This window comes from Aquarana catesbeiana, linkage group LG04 (assembly GCF_042186555.1).
Source record: "Aquarana catesbeiana isolate 2022-GZ linkage group LG04, ASM4218655v1, whole genome shotgun sequence".
Classification (NCBI taxonomy): domain Eukaryota; kingdom Metazoa; phylum Chordata; class Amphibia; order Anura; family Ranidae; genus Aquarana; species Aquarana catesbeiana.
In genome coordinates, this window is record NC_133327.1 from 57,142,452 (window position 1) to 57,161,481 (window position 19,030).

A 19,030-nucleotide genomic window follows, 5' to 3' on the forward strand; every position below is an offset into this window, starting at 1 on the left:
TTTTGGATATGTATTATAGCAGAAAGTAAAAAAAATTTTTTTTTTTTTCAAAATTGTCGATCTTTTTTTGTTTTTAGCGCAAAAAATAAAAGCCTTAGAGGTGATCAAATGCCACCAAAAGAAAGCTCTATTTGTGGGTAAAACATTTTGTTTGGGTACAGCATCGCACGATCGCGCAATTGTTGGTTAAAGTGACGCAGTGCTGTATCGCAAAAAATGGCCTGGTCATTAATCGGGCATATCCTTCCGGGGCTAAAGTGGTTAAATAAAGACCTTTTTTCTCAGCTAAACCTTTTTTTTTTTTTTTTTTATATATTTTTTTTTATTCTGCTCTAGATATCCAGTTGTAGGTCAGGCGTGCTATCACGATCTATTAGTTTTTTACAATGGGTAAATGGAAAGCAGCCAGCTCATAAAAATTAAAGCCTAACTCCAGGAATAATATGCCTTTAAATAATTTGGCCAAGCTGGCCCAAACAAACTATTTTCATTTGCTAATCAATACAGGGGCTGTCAGCAATTTATAGACTGTATGCAGGGCTGTGTTTTTTCAGCCCTGCGAAGACTCCCTGTCCCATTCCCAGGGCAAAATTGAGTTGGAATAAGTGCTGCCCAGCCATTCATAGGTAGCCTATTTTTATCAATGAACATAAGCCTTCTTCTGATTGGCTGATGTAGATAGGCAGGCGGGTGACATCACTTTCTCCACCCAAGGAGGCCTTGTATTCATAAAATTACAAGGCTTCCCGTGAAAGGCTGAGTAGCACCCAGCCAGGAACAGGACAGGAAGCCCCTGTACTACTGCTGAAATACAACGCATTATACTGTATGTAGCTGATGCTAGATATAGTATATACAGCACTGACAGCCGCTGAATCCATTAGTAAAGGAAATGGTTAATTTGGGGCAGCTTGATCCAAAGGAACTATTTAAAGCGATTAGTATTCCTGGAGTTAGGCTTCAGTTAAAGAACCATCTGCCCAGGGAGGTATTTGTTCGATTCATTTCTGTAGGCTGGATGCTGCAGATGTGTGATACACATGTACCGAGCTTGATTTCTGAACAGAGCACTGCCGTTGGGTGGACTGATGATACAAAATTTGAGGAGCATCTGATTCTAATGCCCTGTACACACGACCGGTTTTGCCGTCGGAATAAACTCCGAAGGTTTCTCCGGCGGAACTCCAACGGAATTCCGCTCAAGCCATCTTGCCTACACACGGTCACACCAAAGTCCGACCGTCCAGAACACGGTGACGTACAACACGTACGACGGGACTAGAAAAAAGAAGTTCAATAGCCAGTAGCCAATAGCTTCCGTCTCGTACTTGCTTCTGAGCATGTGTCGTTTTTGGTCCGTCGGAACAGCATACAGACGAGCGGGTTTCCCGACAGGAATTGGTTCCGTCGGAAATATTTAGAACATGTTCCATTTCTGGGTCCGTCAGAATTTTCAAAAAAAAAAGTCCAATGAGGCCTACACATGATCGGACTAGACGATGAAAAGCTTCCATCGGACTTTTTCTGTCGGACATTCTGCTCGTGTGTACGCGGCTTAAGTTCTTGTTCTGAGGTCTTGTCCTCCAGAGTTTACAGCAAAACTACTGAAGTCGGTCATGTTCTTCTTTTTAGTGGCTCAGGCAACCCTGCTCCCCCTTCCAGTAGTGACTCCTCAGCTTACTCTTCTCCCCTTCCAGTAGTGACCTCTCAGCTCTCTCTGTTTCTCCTCCCAGTAGTGACTCCTCAGCTCCCTCTGTTTCTCTTCCTAATGGTGTCTCTCCAGTTTACTCCTCTACCCCTTCCAGTAGTGTCTCCTCAGCTCACTCTACCTCTTCCCAGTTGTGCTCCCTCTGTTTCCCCTCCCAGTAGTCTCCTCAGCTCACTCTACTCTCCCTCCCAGTAGTGACCCCTCAGCTCCCTCTGTTTCTCCTCCCAGTAGTGTTTCCTCAGCTGACTCTATTCTCCCTCCCAGTAGTGTCTCCTCAGCTCCCTCTGTTTCTCCTCTCAGTAGTGCCTCCTCTGCTGACTCTACTTTCCCTCCCAGTAGTGACCCCTCAGGTCCCTCTGTTTTTCCTCCCATTAATGTCTCCTCAGCTGACTCTACTCCCCCACCCAGTAGTGTCTCCTCAGCTCATTCTTCTCCCCCACCCAGTAGTGACTCCTCAGCTCACTCGGTTTCTCTTCCTAGTAGTGGCTCCTCAGCTGAATCTACTCCTGCCCTCCCCCCATCAGTAGTGATTCCTCTGTTCCCTCTGTCAGTAGTGATTCTTCAGCTTACCCTGCTCCCTCTCCAACCTGTGGCTGAGCAGGAGGAGGTCTGGGAAGGGACAGTAGAGTGAGCTGAGCTGTTTAGTCATTACTGAGAAGTACTTGGGTGACTTTAGTACTTCTGCTGTGAAGTACGAGGATGAATTGTTCCAGAGCGCCTGCAGCTGTAAAGGTCTGTGAAGGCTTGCTTCTTGTCTGTTTACTGCTTGTAAAGAATATGTAAATACTCGAATGTCATTGCTTGGCCACAGGCTCACTTTAAGCTGTCCCTAGCTGTAGCTTTTGTTGTTTCTCCAGATCTACAGGAGAACGCATTCCAATAGTGTAGAGGAGAGCCTGGCATAATTTATAGGATATTTTGGATGCCGGTCAGTGCTTGAGCTTCTGGCTGCGCACAGCTGCTTCCATTTGTATTCATGCAGAATGGTGTTGGGGAAGTGCAGAGACAACAAAGTAGGAACGATTTCCTCTGCTGCAGTCTGGTGACCCTTGACATCGCTGTTATAACAGAGTAATTGGAATGACAGTGAATGGGTTTTATTGACTCTTCTGAGTGACTCGAGTGAACTGTATGTGATGTAACCACAGCTGTTCTAGCAATGACAAACTGGCAGAGACGTGTGCCGTGATCCCATCTGCCACTGTAAATGCAGGCACCGCTAATTTATTATAATGTATTTATCAAAAAAGTACATACTGTACAAAGTATAAATCTGTAGCTTCCAAAGATCTTAAAGCAGTTTTAAAACCCAAACCAAAAATGTATTTAAAGCTGGATTCCATCCCTGAAAAAAAAAAAATTAAAAGTCAGCAGCTACAAACACTGTAGCTGCTGACTTTAAATAAGTACTTACCTGTCCTGGGTGCCCGCAATGTCGGCTGCCCGAGGCCGACCCGTCCCTCGGCTCTTGGGTCCCGGCACCGCCATCCTAGGTAAGGGAAACCGGCAGTGCAGCCTTGCGGCTTCACTGCCAGTTTCCTACTGCACGTGAGCGGCGCTCTGTGAATGGCCCCGTGGTGTTCTGGGAACACACACAGTTCCCAGAAGACAACGGGGCCGCTCACTGAGGAGCAGAACACGCTGCGGAATAGGAAGAGGCAGATTAGGAAGACTGCTTAGCAACAAGGGTTTAGGTAAGTTTCAAATTTTTTTTTTTATTATTTTTTTTTTAGGATTTTTCATGCAATTTTTTTTTTTAGGGTGGTCCTCTACTTTGGGGAAAATAATTATTTGATCCCCTGCAGATTTTGTACATTTGCCCACTTACAAAGAAATGGAGGGTCTATAATTGTTATCATAGGTGAATTTTACATGATAGAGACAAAATATCAACCAAAATCCAGAAAAAACACATGATACAAAAGTTAAAAATTGAGTTGCAGTTCAGTGAGTTAAAGAAGTATTTGATTCCCAAGCAAAACATGACTTGGTAGTTTGTGGAGAAACATTTGTTGGCAAGTACAGAGGTGGGACGTTTCTTGTAGGTGGTTACCAGGTTTGCACACATCTCAGGAGGGATTTTGGTCCACTCTTCTTTACAGATCTTCTCTAAATCCTTACTGCCGGTTCACACGGGGGCAACACGACCTGCACACGACTTCAGCGGCGACTTGCAAAACGACTTCTGTATAGAAGTCAATGCAAGTCGCCTGAAGTCGCCCCAAAAGTAGTACAGGAACCTTTTTCTAAGTCGTAGCGACTTGAGTCACTCCTATTAGAATGGTTCCGTAGTACAGAACGGGACACGACTTGTCAGGTGGCTAAGTCGCCCGACAAGTCGCCCCTGTGTGAACCGGAGCTTAAGGTTTCTTGGCTGTCTCTTGGCAACTCAAAGTTTCAGCTCCCTCCATAAATTTTCTATTGGATTAAGGTCTGGAAACTGGCCACTTCATGACCTTAATGTGCTTCTTCTTGAGCCACTCCTTTGTTGTCTTGGCGGTATGTTTTGGGTCATTGTCATGCTGGCAGACCCATCCATGACCCAACTTCAGTGTTCTGTTCTGGCTGAGGAAAGAAGGTTCTCCTCCAAGATTTTACAATACATGGGCCCCGTCCATTGGCCCCTCAGTGTGGCAAAGTCGGCTTGTACCTTTTTTAGAGAAACAGCCCCAAAGTATATTGTTTCCACCTATGTGCTTGACTGTAAGGATGGTGTTCTTAGGTTCATAGTCAGCATTTTCTTCCTCCAAACACAGCGAGTTGCGTTAATGCCAAAGAGCTCAATTTTTATAGAAACTTATTTATCAACACAGAGATAAATGGGGCAAATTTTGATAAATTATGGTCCCCCTGGTTAGATGTACCGGGCCTAGCCCCAGTAGATCTTGTTTTGGACCGTATATTTTAACAATTGACAGACCACCTACAAAGTTATGTAGAGATCCTGTAGTCACGGTTATACAGCATACTTATACAAGTGCAAGGTACTTATGTTTTATAAGGCATTATTTGAAGGTATAGGTAAGAGGCACATCAATACGTGTAATGTGGTGTACAATGTTTTGATTCTTTGTACGTTAATATCTGCAGGCTCTAAATACTTATTTTGCCCTTGGATGTATGTTTTATTTCTTATGCTCAATAAAAACTTTTTGTTTGAGGAAAACAAAAAAAAGCTCAATTTTGGTCTCATCTGACCACAGCACTTTCTCCCAATCCTTCTGAATCCTTTAGATGTTCATTGGCAAACTTCAGACGGGCCTGTACATGTGCCTTCTTGTGGAGGGAGACCTTGGGGGCACTGCAGGATTTCAATCCATGGCAGCGTATTGTGTACCATTGTACCAATGGTTTGTTTGGTGACTGTTGTCCCAACTGCCTTGAGATCATTCACAAGCTCCTCCCGTGTAGTTGTGGGCTGTTGCCTCATTTTTCTCATGATTATCCTTACCCCATGAGGTGAAATCTTGCATGGAGCTCCAGAACAAGAGCTATTGATGGTTATTTTGTATTTCTTCCATTTGCGAATAATCACTCCAACAGTTGTCTCCTTCTCACCAAGCTTCTTTCTGAGGGTCTTGTAGCCCATTCCAGCCTTGTGCAGGACTACAATCTTGTCCCTGATGTCCTTTTGACAGCTCTTTGGTCATTCCCTTGATATTGAGGTTTGAATGGAAGAAAGATTCTGTGGACAGGTGTTTTTTATAGTCTGTGGGAGCCAGAATTATTGTTGGTTGGTAGAGGATCAAATACTTTTTTTTACTCACTGAACTGCAGCTCAGTTTAGAACATTTGTATCATGTTTTTTCTGGATTTTTGGTTAATATTCTGTCGCTATCATTTAAAATACACCTATGATAACAATTCTAGACCCTTCTTTTTTTTGTAAGTGGGCAAACTCACAAAATCTGCAGAGGATCAAATAATTATTTTCCTTGCTGTATATTGCAACTTGCCAATAATTAGATTTGGTGGCTGCATCAGTTTTCTTTTCTTTGGCTTTTTCTCCTCTGTTTTCACCTGGTGATCTGGCTAGTAATGCACCTCCTGTATTGGTGAGACACCACTCTGGAAGAATGAGCACAGGAGGCACAACAGACGGCAGCATTGGCAGTCTGGGGGGAGGGGAGTGTTAAATGTACTAGCAGATTTAGATACACTAGCAAATTGATGCCAAACTTCAGCTAACACTTTATAATCCGTTACAGCAAACGGATTTTCCCCAGTCATTTTCCAGGACAGCTTAATGAGAGGCTGCTCCCACCTAGCACAGGAAACACAATCCACATTAGTTTAAATTTAGGTAAGCGATAGAGTCCCTCAGTATTTTGTTTCCTTGGCCAGACAAGATTAACTTGACGAACGCTAAGAAGCCTTGTGCTGTCGGGCCTCTGTGCTAGGTGGTAGGAGCCTCCTGAACCCGGTCTCTCCTTAACTGGGGCAATGTCCCTGGGGAGGGTTAGCTGGGCAATTTGTGACCCCCCCCCCCCCATACCTCTGGTATGGGGGGGGGGGAACCCTTCTCCCTATTAACTTGTGTCCATTTGGAGGAGCCACGGTGGAGGCTTACCTGGTCCCCAGAGGGGTGCAGAGGTTTTTGCAATTCCTGAGCAGCATATTTTTTTTGTCCCCAGGCCATGTTCTCTGGTGCTGACAACATAGAGGCTCTCGATGGAGTCGGGAAACGCCGGACCGCATCATTTCCGGCCTCGCGCAGAAGTGATGTGGCGGTGCCGGCGCGGTGGAAATGACACGGCGGCCATTTTGGGTATGGGAAACCTGGTGTTCTGTCAAAATAGCCAATTCATATATATAAATCAGATGGGATTGCTGCAATTAAAAATTTGTTCTGAAATTTCAAATTCCATTCAATGTCAAATGCATAACGGTTTCAGGCTATACAGATAACGCCCTTCTTCAGAGCAAGACCTAGACAATAATAATGATCTTTACAAGTGTATTTAAACACTTCTGTCTCATATAGGATCAATCAATCAATCCTTGAATACCAATCAAGATAATTAACAAATAAGAAAAACATGTAGGCATGTATAATATCATGGGTCATCGGTCGCTATCATTTTTCCTATTACGTTCGATATGCGCTAAGAAAGAACAAAACACATATAGTGAATACATGTACATTGAAATATGTGAACCACCGGCGCAAAAAATATATGTGTAACCTAATTAATTGTTTGCTGCAGTCAAAAAATGCATTCCACTTATGTGGAGGGAAAAAACAAACAAAAACAGAAAAGTATTGACTGCGCTAACCCCTACGTTGTATGAGTTAAATCACACCACTCTTATTTGTGACAGTGAATATATATATGTGGGGTAATGAAACCCTAAAAAATATATATATATATATATATATATATATATATATTGCACAAAATAAACCACTACACACTATATAACCAATGCCTGTGTCACATCAAAATATATCAACATTAATCTTTAAGTGATACATCAAAACAACACCCCACCTTCAATATTACCAGTTTTAAATCTAATAATAAATAATATAAAATAATGAAATAAATATCCAGTGTTTTTGCTGGATTAAATGTCTCAGCTGTTTGTTACTAGTGAATAAAGAAATATGAAGTCCCAGTGTAACTCTCCAGTGTGGGTAAACTACTTCTGTGCTTCTATCCCCATCCATGGTTCCGTGCAGCTAAATCCACCAATATTGTGACACCACTATCATATGGATTGGCCACTCACCAGATAAAGGGGTCAACACACCTTTGGTTCATTAATGGGATAACCACTCCACTCAGGGTCTTTGCCTATGCTTTTCCCAGTAGTATCGGCACAAGGGATGTTCATCCTCATAGAAAATAAACCATAATCATTGCACAGTATGTTTGCACTGTTTATTTAAAGGTTATAAAAGACTATAAAACTCACATTTGCCTGTGGCAGTAAGCCGGCACCAAACCTATCCAGCGGTTTCAAAAGGTTGAAAGTATCGCCGTATGTTTCCTATGCAGGTGCGTGTCTCAAGCCTCTCTTTCGCCCGGCAGGAAGTGACGTAGTATTTTTGCCAGCAGCCTCTACGCGTTTCGCAAGTAAGATTGCGTCATCAGGAAGCAGGCAGCTTCCTGATGATGCAATCTTACTTGCGAAACGATACCTTGTACCGATACTACTGGGAAAAGCATAGGCAAAGACCCCGAGTGGAGTGGTTATCCCATTAATGAACCAAAGGTGTGTTGACCCCTTTATCTGGTGAGTGGCCAATCCATATGGTGCTGGTGCTGTCACAATATTGGTGGATTTAGCTGCACGGAACCTTGGATGGGGATAGAAGCACACGGAAGTAGTTTACCCACACTGGAGAGTTACACTGGGACTTTATATTTCTTTATTCACTAGTAACAAACAGCTGGGACATTTAATCCAGCAGAAACACTGGATATTTATTTCATTATTTTATATTATTTATTATTGGATTTGAAACTATTAATATTGAAGGTGGGGTGTTGTTTTGGCGTATCACTTAAAGATTAATGTTGATATAATACATGTACATAGCCAGCTAAAAACAAAATGTATGTATAATTATATATTTTTTTAAATAATAAAATATGTGAAAGAAACATTACTAAAAATAAACATGAAAAAATCTAAGAAATAAGTATAAATCAAAATCAGAATTCAATCCATTGTGCCATAGTGAATTTAAATGGTGAATCCATTGAACGTCCCGCTTTCTAAGGGTTAATTCCCTGTTTCCTCCACGTCTATTCTTGGGTATACCATCTATAACCATGAATCTTAATTAGGAAACAGTGGGGTTGATTTACGAATACTGAAGAGTGCAAAATCTGGTGTAGCTCTGCATAGAAACCAGGTCAGCTTCCAGGTTTTATTGTCAAAGCTTAATTGAACAAGCTGAAGTTAGAAGCTGATTGGCTACCGTGCAGAGCTGCACCAGATTTTGCACTCTCCTGTTTTAGTAAATCAACCCCATAGTGTCCTTTCTCAGTGAAATGTCGGGCTAAGGGTAATTTATCTAATTTATGCCTGATGGAGTACTTATGTCTAGCAATTCTATCTTACACCTTTTGAGTGGTTTCTCCCACATATAATGTGTGGGGGTTCTAAGTAATTTTCTAGCAAAAAAAAAAATTTAACTTGCAAAAAAGTGTGAAAAATAGGCTCAGTCCTTAAGTGGTTTTTAGAGTTAGTGATGGCTTTGCCTCTACTGAGATCACACGATCAATCCTTTCCAGTATCGTGCCTTTAAATATATATTACTATTATTAGTACATCTCTTAAGGAGGACTCTGCTAGTGCAGAGCATAGCTGTGGGTTCTTTAGATTTGGCACCGTGCTGTGCAGATTTTTAAGAAGTGCCAGAACAAAAGGATGAGAATTAAGGTAAATCCCATGTCTTAACTAAGTACTGTTGTCATGGTAGCAAGAAATTTTAGGATTTGCAGATCTTAGAGACTGCTTATTGAAATGGAAAGGTCGTTTTCGTTTTTAAGTTGTTTGCAATGACACCTCTTTTTTTATGGCACATATTAGCTGTGCAGCTCAGCAGATTCTACTGCACCCAAGAAGCTGTATACAGGGCCCCCTATATCCTGCCTTAGCCCAGACACACCTATCCACCTGGCCATTCTTAACCACTTGTTTACTGGACACTTAAACTCCCCTCCTGCCCAGACCAATTTTCAGCTTTTAGCGCTGACGCACTTTGACAATTGCGCGGTCATACAACACTGTACTCAAAAGACTTTTTTATCATTTTTTTCACACAAATAGAGCTTTCTTTTGGTGGTATTTAATCACAGCTGGGGTTTTTATTTTTTGCTAAACAAAAAAAAAAAAATCACGTTTCATAGTTTGTTGTAAAATTTTGCAAATTTTTCACCTTCATTGATATGCGCTGATGAGGCGGCACTGATGGGCACAGATAAGGCAGTACTGATGGGCACAGATAAGGCAGTACTGATGGGCACAGATAAGGCAGCACTGATAAAATGGTATTGATGGGCCCTGATGGGTGGTACTGATGGGCACTGGTAGGTGGCGCTGATGGCTACTGATGGGCAGCACTGTTTGAGGCACTGATTGGTGGAACTGTGGGCACTGGTAGGTGGCACTGTTGTGCACTGGTAGGTGGCACTGGCAGGTGGCCACTGATGAACTGGCGGGAGCTCCCCTTGATCGGGACTGATGTCCCTCTGAGAGCCGCCAGTGATCACACTATCATCGCGAGGAGAAAGAATAGCCGATTACTGGCTCTGTTTACATCGCATGATCAGCTGTCATTGGCTGACAGCTGATCACGTGGTAAGGTGTCGGGATACTCAGATCTGTGATCAGCTGAGTCTCATAGACTCGCTGATCATAGAGCGCGCCGGGGGCGCGCAGGCCGCTCGGGCATGGGAGGACGTCAATAGACGTCCCCCCGGCAAAGTAAGTCCGCGCTGTAGCTGTCATTCGGCTGTAGCTCGGATCTGAAGCAGTTAAAGTGGTTGTAAAGACTGAAGGTTTTGCATTCTATGCATGAAGGTAAAAAAACCTTCTGCGTTCTGCTCCCTCCACAGCCACCCCTGATACTTACCTAAGCCCTCTCTCGATCCAGCAATGTGTATGAGAGCCTCAGCTGTCCCGGAACTCCCTCTCCTCTGACAGCAGTGGGAGCCACAGCCACAATCACAGCCAGTGAGCCAATGAGGAGAGAGCTGGGGCGGGTCTATGTGTCTTATGGCTCGGGAGCAATCATGCACCAGTGACCCCATAGCAAGCTATGGGAGGAGGACTACCAGTGGAGGACACGAGAAGAGGCAGATTGGGGCTGCTCTGTGCAAAACCATTACACAGAGCAGGTAAGTATGACGTTTTTATTTTTTTGTTTGTTTGCTTTTTTAAAGCCGAACCTTCAATACCACTTTAAAGCAACCCTGTCATGAATACCAAATATGACAAAACAAATGCCATGCAAATGAAGACTATAAATACATTTCTCAGCACAGATCGGTTTAAGAGGAATGGTCCCCTGAAATCTGCTGGAAACTCGCACTTCCTGGAGTGTCGATCTCCTGTGTCCCCGCAGTTCTCGCTGGTTCCTTGTGCTGAACTCTGTCCATTACTATTGTCCTTTAGTGATATGGAGGTCTCTAAGTGGAAGCAGTGAGAGCTGCGGGGGGACACAGGAGATCAATACTCTCAGAAATATTGGTTTCCCATGGACCATTCCTCTTCAGTGGAGCAGTTGGGAAGTGGGAAAGGTAAGTATTTACATACTGTACTTCTTTTCTTTATCGTTCATTAAAGTAGTTGTAAACCCTTGCATTTAATATACCCAGTGAAATGACTGGCCTCAGGTGATACACAGAGCTAAAACCATTCAAGTTGTACCAGTTTATCTGCAGTTTGGTCTCCTCTACATCCATTTAAAGTCCTGAATTTATATAGCTTGTCTGAGCTGTTAGAAAAAAGGGGGCAGAGAGCCGAAATTACACTCTGCAGAGCTCCGTGGGGAAAGCTGATGGGAGGAAAGGGACACCCCTCTTCACACAGCACACGGGAACAGAGCTGAGGCTGTCAATCACATGCTTAATGCTGGAGATCCCTCCCTGTCACATTTTTTCTCTTGGTGTCAGGAAAACTTGTCAGAAGTGATTCATGCTGATAGCAGAGGGATGAAATGGTAGACAGAAATAACACTTGGTGCTCTGGATTGAGGCAAGTACACACTATATTCACAACATCTCCAGAATTTGACCCTTCCTGACTAATTACACCACAAAGCAACTTATTCACTCCTTGATTATTTCTCCTTAATTGCCTACCCTTAAGCAGGCTGTCCCCCCTTCAGCCTATTATGACGGCTGCTGCTAGACTTATACACCTCACTAATCGATCTGTGAGTGCCGCCCCTCTCTGCCAATCTCTTCACTGGCTTCCTTTACCCCACCATGTAAAATTCAAAATGCTAACCACAACATACAAGGCCATTCACAACATCGCCCCACAGCTACATCACCAACCTCATCTGTAGATATCACCCAAATCGCCCCCTCCGCTCCTCCCAGGACCTCCTGCTCTCTAGCTTCCTTGTTACCTCCTCTCATGCTCGGCTTGAGGACTTTTCCAGAGCCTCTCCCATCCTCTGGAACTCCCTGCCCCCGTATATCCGATCAGCCCCTACCCTGTCCACCTTTAGGAGATCTCTAAAAACTCACTTATTCAGGGAAGCCAATCCCACACCCACCTAACAACTGTCCCCGAGCCACCCCATCAAATCATTCCCCGCATCTATTACCTTTTGTACCACCACCCCCTCCCTTTAGAATGTAAGCTCTGCGAGCAGGGCCCCCCTGTCCCTTCTGTATTGTGCTGTCCCCCCTCTACATTGTAAAGCACTGCATAAACTGTTGGCGCTATATAAATTGTGTATAATAATAATAATATAGGGGGATATGCTTTGTTCATATTTCATGTCTGAGGTTTATAACCACTCAGGGCTTTTTCTCTTAAACAATAGGTGCTGGAACTCAACCACGACCCCCCAAAACCTCTCCCCCCCACACACCCTCCAAATCACATCAAATAGAGGGTGTGGTCATATTTCACAAACAGTAGAAGGGTCTTAAAGGGGCATTAAATATCAGGATTGCATTACATACAGAGTGCAGAGTTCATGGGGGTTACACACAGAGTGCAAAGCTGTCACTTGTAAACACAGAAACCAGACTTCTGTGTTTACAAGTGATTGTGGTGAGCAGGCACTAAAGGGTCTGAGCCAGAGGTGGTGGAACTGAGTTCCACCAAGTTCCCCCTGAAAAAAAACCCTGTGACCACTATAAGCAACACAGGGTCAGAAGAAGTTCTTAGGCAATCGGATTGTGTTGCTGCCTACAGCATAATTGTACACTGGCAAACAAAAAAAGCCCAAAAACGCTCAAAGCATTTCCAAGCCTGTAACAACTGGACTGGTCTCCATCCCCTAGTGCTTTCCATTGAACAAAACAAAAACCTAAAGCTTGAAAACATGCAAATAAAACACCTGAAAATCACTCTGTTCACATGTGAAAGCAGCCTAAAGCTTCCCTTTTTGATATTCCTATCTTTAACCCCTTCCCACCGACATAAAACACATACACCATATTCCCAAAAGTATTGGGACGCCTGCTTTAACATAAACTTTAATGGTATCCCAGTCTTAGTCCGTAGGGTTCAATATTGAGTTGTCCCATCCTGTTCAGCTATAACAGCTTCAACTATTCTGGAAAGGTTTAGGAGTGTGTCTATGGCAATGTTTGACCATTCTTCCAGAAGCACATTTGTGAGGTCAACTGCAGTTTTTTTTAACTTTTTTTGCATTGATACATCCCCTAGCGCAGGAGCTGGGTCCCCATGCCATTGTTTTTAATAGATTTTATCTATATTGCCAGGATCTGACAATATATTACAGCCGCAAGCAGTTTTAAATGAGATATTTTTCTTTAGAAATATCATTTTGCTGTGGTATTGTTCTAAACACAGGAAAGATGCGCTATTGTTTCACTTTAAGCATTAATAAAATCCCTGCTCCTGAAAAAACGTTAGTTTTTAAAACTTTTTTTTTAATTGATATCCCCATGTCCCCTGTGGCAGGACCCGGGCCAATAACCTGCATATGAGCCTTTAAAATGAGCACTTCTGATTTTTCATGTTCGTGTCCCATAGACTTTAACGGTGTTCGTTTTCCTACAAAATTTTTGCCTGTTCGCATGTTCTGGTGTGAACCGAACTGGGGGGGAGTGTTCAGCTCATCCCTAGTTGTGATGATATGTAACAGTTTTATTAATGTCAAAGTTGAAAAATTGTGCTTAGGCATTAACATTTGTTTTACTATTAGGCATGAAGGGGGTTAAACAAGTATTTGGGATGCTCGTACAGAGAAAAAACTGCTTGCTTTTTACAGTATATTGGATTTATGGATGGTACTGATGTGTATTGACTTGCACTTTGCCAATGCATGCCTTGACTGTAGCAGCTGAAAGGGTTTGGCCTAGGGCTGAAACAACTAATCGATTAATCGATTCTGAAATTAAGCGATTACTATTTTCATAATTGATTAATCAGCCAGCCGATTAGTTGACCTGCATACAGAATGCATTATTTGTTTACATATCAGGAAATACAGCGCAGCACACATACAGCTCTGTTACATCATCAATACATGTCAGTAAGTGCCTGAGAACTTGTGAATGTGTGAGGAGCAATGCCTCATGGGACATGTAGTCCTGGGCAGGAAGTGAGTGGTTCTAAAGGCAGAAGTTCTCTTTACCTTGCTATTGGGGTACTCTATACTTAACGCACAGCAAAAAGCAGTGTAGAAACAGATCAAAAGCAAACTGCATAGGTGTGTATCGAGCCTTATGCTGGCCACACTGATCAATTTTCAGACGAGAATATTCATTTGAGAAATCTTTGTACATTCGCTGAATGAAAGAACGTTGTTTGAAATTTTCATTTGCTTTTAACATTCTGTTTTAAAATGAATGTCATTTCTGAACGAAAACCACATACACTGTCTGAAAATTCCTTTGACCAATAAGTTGTCTATTATTTCTAAATTTTCCTGTCACTGTGGTTGAAAACGAACATCGATTTGACCCCACTAATGATTCGAAAAACGAACGTTCTTAAAATTTCATTTTTTTTTTTTTTTTTTTTGAAGGAAGACATGCATGGCCTGCATCCATATTACAATTCTGTTTGAAAAGCTGCAAAACCGTCTAACTTTTTTTTTTTTTTTTTTTTCTTTAAAAAAAAATTCTGAAACTGGTGATAGTTACCAGATTCAACCTCTAATAGTATATACAGTATATCTTTCCTCTAATAGTATATACAGTATATCTCTCCTCTAATAGTATATACAGTATATCTCTCCTCAAATAGTATATACAGTATATCTCTCCTCTAATAGTATATACAGTATATCTCTCCTCTAATAGTATATACAGTATATCTCTTCAGTCTGTTATTCTCAGAGTGGATTAGATATTTTGCTCCCTAACCATATAGTTGGTTATTTATATTTACCACTGCATATATAGGATCACTGAAGATAATTTTTTTTTTTTTAAATAACACGTTATACTTACCTCCACTGTGCAGCTCGTTTTGCACAGAGTGGCCCCGAACCTGGTCTTCTGGGGTCCCTTGACAGCTGTCTCAGCTCCCCCGCCCCCCCCCGCAAGAACTAAACACCTTCATGTGAGCTCCCTCGCATGCTGTTGAGTGCTTGCGTGATACAGCCAGCGCCCATAGCTGCTCACTGTATCACTCGGCCCCGCCCCCCGGTGCGCCGCGTCATTGGATGTGATTGACAGCAGCGCAAGCCAATGGCTGCGCTAATTTCAATTCATCCACTGTAACCAATCAGCGGCCAGGCTGTGCGGTGAAGAGGATGTCGGGGGGGGGGGGGGCGCGGGGGACTTTCGAGGGGTCAGGTAAGTTAAATGGGGGGGGGCTGGGGGGGGGGGCGGTATTGTCGGATGTTTTTTCACCTTAATGCATAAAATGCATTAAAGTGAAAAAACTTTTACCTTTACAACCCCTTTAAGAATAAATTGCCTTTTTTTTTTTAAACTTTACATATTAACTAAATTATACACCACACTTTCTTTAAGGTCATTAACCGATTAATCGAAACAATAATCGGCCAACTAATCGATTATGAAAAATATGAAAATAATCGTTATATGCAGCCCTAGTTTGGCCTTTTTTATACATGTGTGCCTTTTTAAAAGGTGGCTATGGAAATGCATCTATTGTACTTAATACTTGGTGACCGTGATACAAGAACATAGTACATGGCTGCAAGTATATGAAATCATTTTGACTGGGCGGTGCACGTACACTCTCTCACGTTCAGGCACTTCTGAAGTGTCTTTCTAATCTTTGTATGCATAAAGATGATGTCCTTTCATTTTAAACCTCAAGGATATAGTATTGTTTGGATGCAGCGCTCATTTACATGATGAAAGACCGTGATGTATACCCATGATTTCTTTGTGGGCTCCCACACATGTTTTGTTATCGTAAATGCACTTGCGTGCTTTTGAATTTGGAGGACTATTACTATATTTACAATGATTGTATTCATGAGTGGACATTATGTTGTCATCTTATGAACAGTTGTTGTTTGACCTTTTGCATCCCATTTGTATTGCAAAAAATGGGATTTTACTGATGTATAATTTTCCCCTTTACTTACCTGTCAGACCTCCTCAATGTTCTGGTTTCATTGATTTCTGAAGTAATGTATAAGACTGATGTTATTTTTGGGTGGCCAAGTTGGAAATGGAGCTTTTATATTCAGGCTTTTAAAGTGACTGTAAATAACAAACATGTTCTACTTACCTGCTCTGTTTGTGTTGTGGTTTAAAAAAATTGAAGGGTAAGTGCAGCGCAATAAATGAGAAATAATAAATAATCCAAAATAAATCGAAAATGAATAAATATCAAATGTCCATTAGGACAAATCCATATTATGTGGAATTCCAATGGCATGAATCGGTCTTGTATACCATCTTCACCCAAATACTCTAAATGCGCTTACCAGATTCTGTGGACCTCTGCAAGCAGGGGGTCAAACTCACATATATCTCCATGGGGATGATGGTAATTCCTGGTGGTGTCTCTGGAACATTTAACTGAAGCCTAGAGATCCAGTCATCCAAAGGGGAGTAGACCAGCCGTCCAGCAGGGAGATGTCAGAGATCTAAGCAGCCAGGTCAGCAGAGATGTGGGGAAGACCGCTCCAAAGTATCAATGAAAAAAATTGAAGATACAATCTAAGAGCACTCCGTATGTTTTATTGTAGAAAAAGTTCACTGACAAACAGTAAAAACAAGCGCTCGTAGGCGCAATGATGAAATTGAATGGCCTACAGCACAGTGTAATGCCGACAAACACAGTGTGGCAGCGGGTGACGTCCGCAACAAAGCTCCTCCCCCCGTACGCGGCGTTACGTCCTGATTGAACTTCGTCAGGGAGGGGGCCCCTCGCTGACTAAGTCCAATCAGGACATAACGCTGCATACGGGGGGAGGAGCTTGAGGTATGGAGGAGCTTGAGGAGGTTGAGGTATGTGAGGTATCGCCGCAAACGTTCGAGCAAGAGCAATAATTCGAGTGCTAGACCTCCACTCTAACTCTAAACAGGTAAGCTGTAAACATTTTCGAAAGCGTCGTCTATGGAGATTTTAAGTATCGTAGTTCGTCTGGTTACTAAACGAGAAAATATATACCTGTGCTCAGATCCCAATAGCTAGGTTAGGTACAGTATCTATTTACTCAGTGTAAAATCCTCTTTTATATTTTACAAAAAAATTGGGTTATATATTGTGGGATTTTTTTTTTTTTTTTGCGTTGAAATTCATTAAAGTATTTTTTTCCCCAAAAATTGCTTTTGAAAAACTGTTGTGTGAATACCATGTGACATAAAAAAATTACAACAAACGCCCTTTTATTCTCTAGGGCAGTGGTCACCAACCCTGTCCTCAGGGCCCACTCAGGCTCGGTTCACACAGGGGCAACACGACTTACAGCGCGACTTTGCAAGGCGACTTGGAGGCGACTTTAGCGCGACTTACAACGCAACTTCAATTCGCCTCCAGGACAGGCGACTTTGCCTGTGGCCAATCAGAGCTAATCAGCTCCTGTGACATCATTGTTGTACCTGGGTAAATTCTTCTCTTCTTCCTGTTAAGTCACTTCACTATAGACGAGGATCCGACTTCAAGGCGACTTCCATTGAAATCTATGGGTACAAGTCACCTTGAAGTAGTACAGGAACATTTTCTGAAGTTGGAGCGACTTCAGTAGTGTACATTAAGACGGCTCTCATTAACTATAATGGAATTTCTGATGTCAAGCGACTTGGGGCGACTTGAGGTCTGACAAGTCGGATCCCAAGTCACGGTAGTGTGAACTAAGCCTCACAGGCCAGCTTTGCAAGATAACTGAAATACATCACAGGTGATATCATTTGCTACTCAGTGATTGCAGCATTCTAGTCTTCATCTCCCCAAGGTAATACATAAAACCTGGCCTGTTAGTGGGCCCTGAGGACAGGGTGAATTACCACTGATCTAGGGTCCTATCTATCTATCTATCTATCTATCTAATTGTGAGGGGGTTAGCTTGGCAGCGGGTATGTGTGACCCCCTGGAAGAGTCCACTACACAGAAATTAGGCACAAAAACAGCAGTGAAGGTGAAAAAACAAAGGTGCCGTTTTACACTATATACAATTAAACAAAAAAGTAACTAGCTCTTCTAGGTTTATAAGAGGGCCGTGCCACATCCATGAAATATATATTGACTAAAGAAAAAAATTCCCCTAATTGGATTTTCCGGCACTTGCACAAAAATTGTATAGAGTATAAACTCATATAAGAATAAAAGCAATGTTTTTATTTGAAGATTATAAAAGACATAATAAACATTCCAAGCAACGGAAACATGTTTGATACATACAATTAAAAAACAATACTGATTGTATTAAACTAAACAATCATATTTCTAAGATGGGGGCTCTTATCAAGCCTATTAGTTGTATTTCACTAAACAGTGATATTAATACGATGGAAACTTTCCATCCCTGTGCAAGTGCCGGAAAATCCAATTAGGGGAATTTTTTTCTTTAGTCAATACACTATATACAATGATCAAAAATAGCAAAACAAAAAGAAACATGAAAATAAATCCTTGCCAACTTGGCCACTTACTACATACACATGTTCCCTGGCTATCAGCTAGGTGCAGCCTTGTGCTGACCTCAGCACCTATCTCCCTGCTTGCCACACAAGCGTTGTCTCACCCCACAGACAGGTATCGCGCTCCCCAGTCTAAACAGGCAAAAATCTGGTTCCAGGATGGAGCAACTCCCTAAGCATGCTGGGAGTATTTGTAGAGGCCTTAACCCCTTCCCGACCGGCGCACGCCGATGTACATCGGCAGAATGGCACGACTGGGCAAATGGGCGTACCTGTACGTCCATTTGAATTCCCCGCCGTGCCATTGCGTGCACGCCGGCCGGGAGCTCCGTGAGGCGGGTCCCGGGGACCGCGATCGCCTCACGGAGAGGACGAACGGGGAGATGCTGATGTACATCAGCATCTCCCCGTTCTGCCTAGTGACAAGTGTCACTGATCACAGCTCCCTGTCATCGGGAGCAGAGATCAATGTAGTGTCACAGCTAGCCCATCCCCCCTACAGTTAGAAAACACTCCCCAGTACTGACTTAACCCCGCCCCCTAGTGGTCAACCCCTTCACTGCCAGTGTCATTTACACAG

The 19,030-nt window shown here is 42.7% G+C and overlaps 1 protein-coding gene across 1 annotated transcript in view; it reads left to right on the forward strand.

The window, feature by feature from the left end:
- The window catches only part of MMUT (methylmalonyl-CoA mutase), a 184,920-nt gene that overhangs the window by 65,620 nt on the left and 100,270 nt on the right, over window positions 1–19,030 (forward strand). The window lies entirely within an intron of this gene.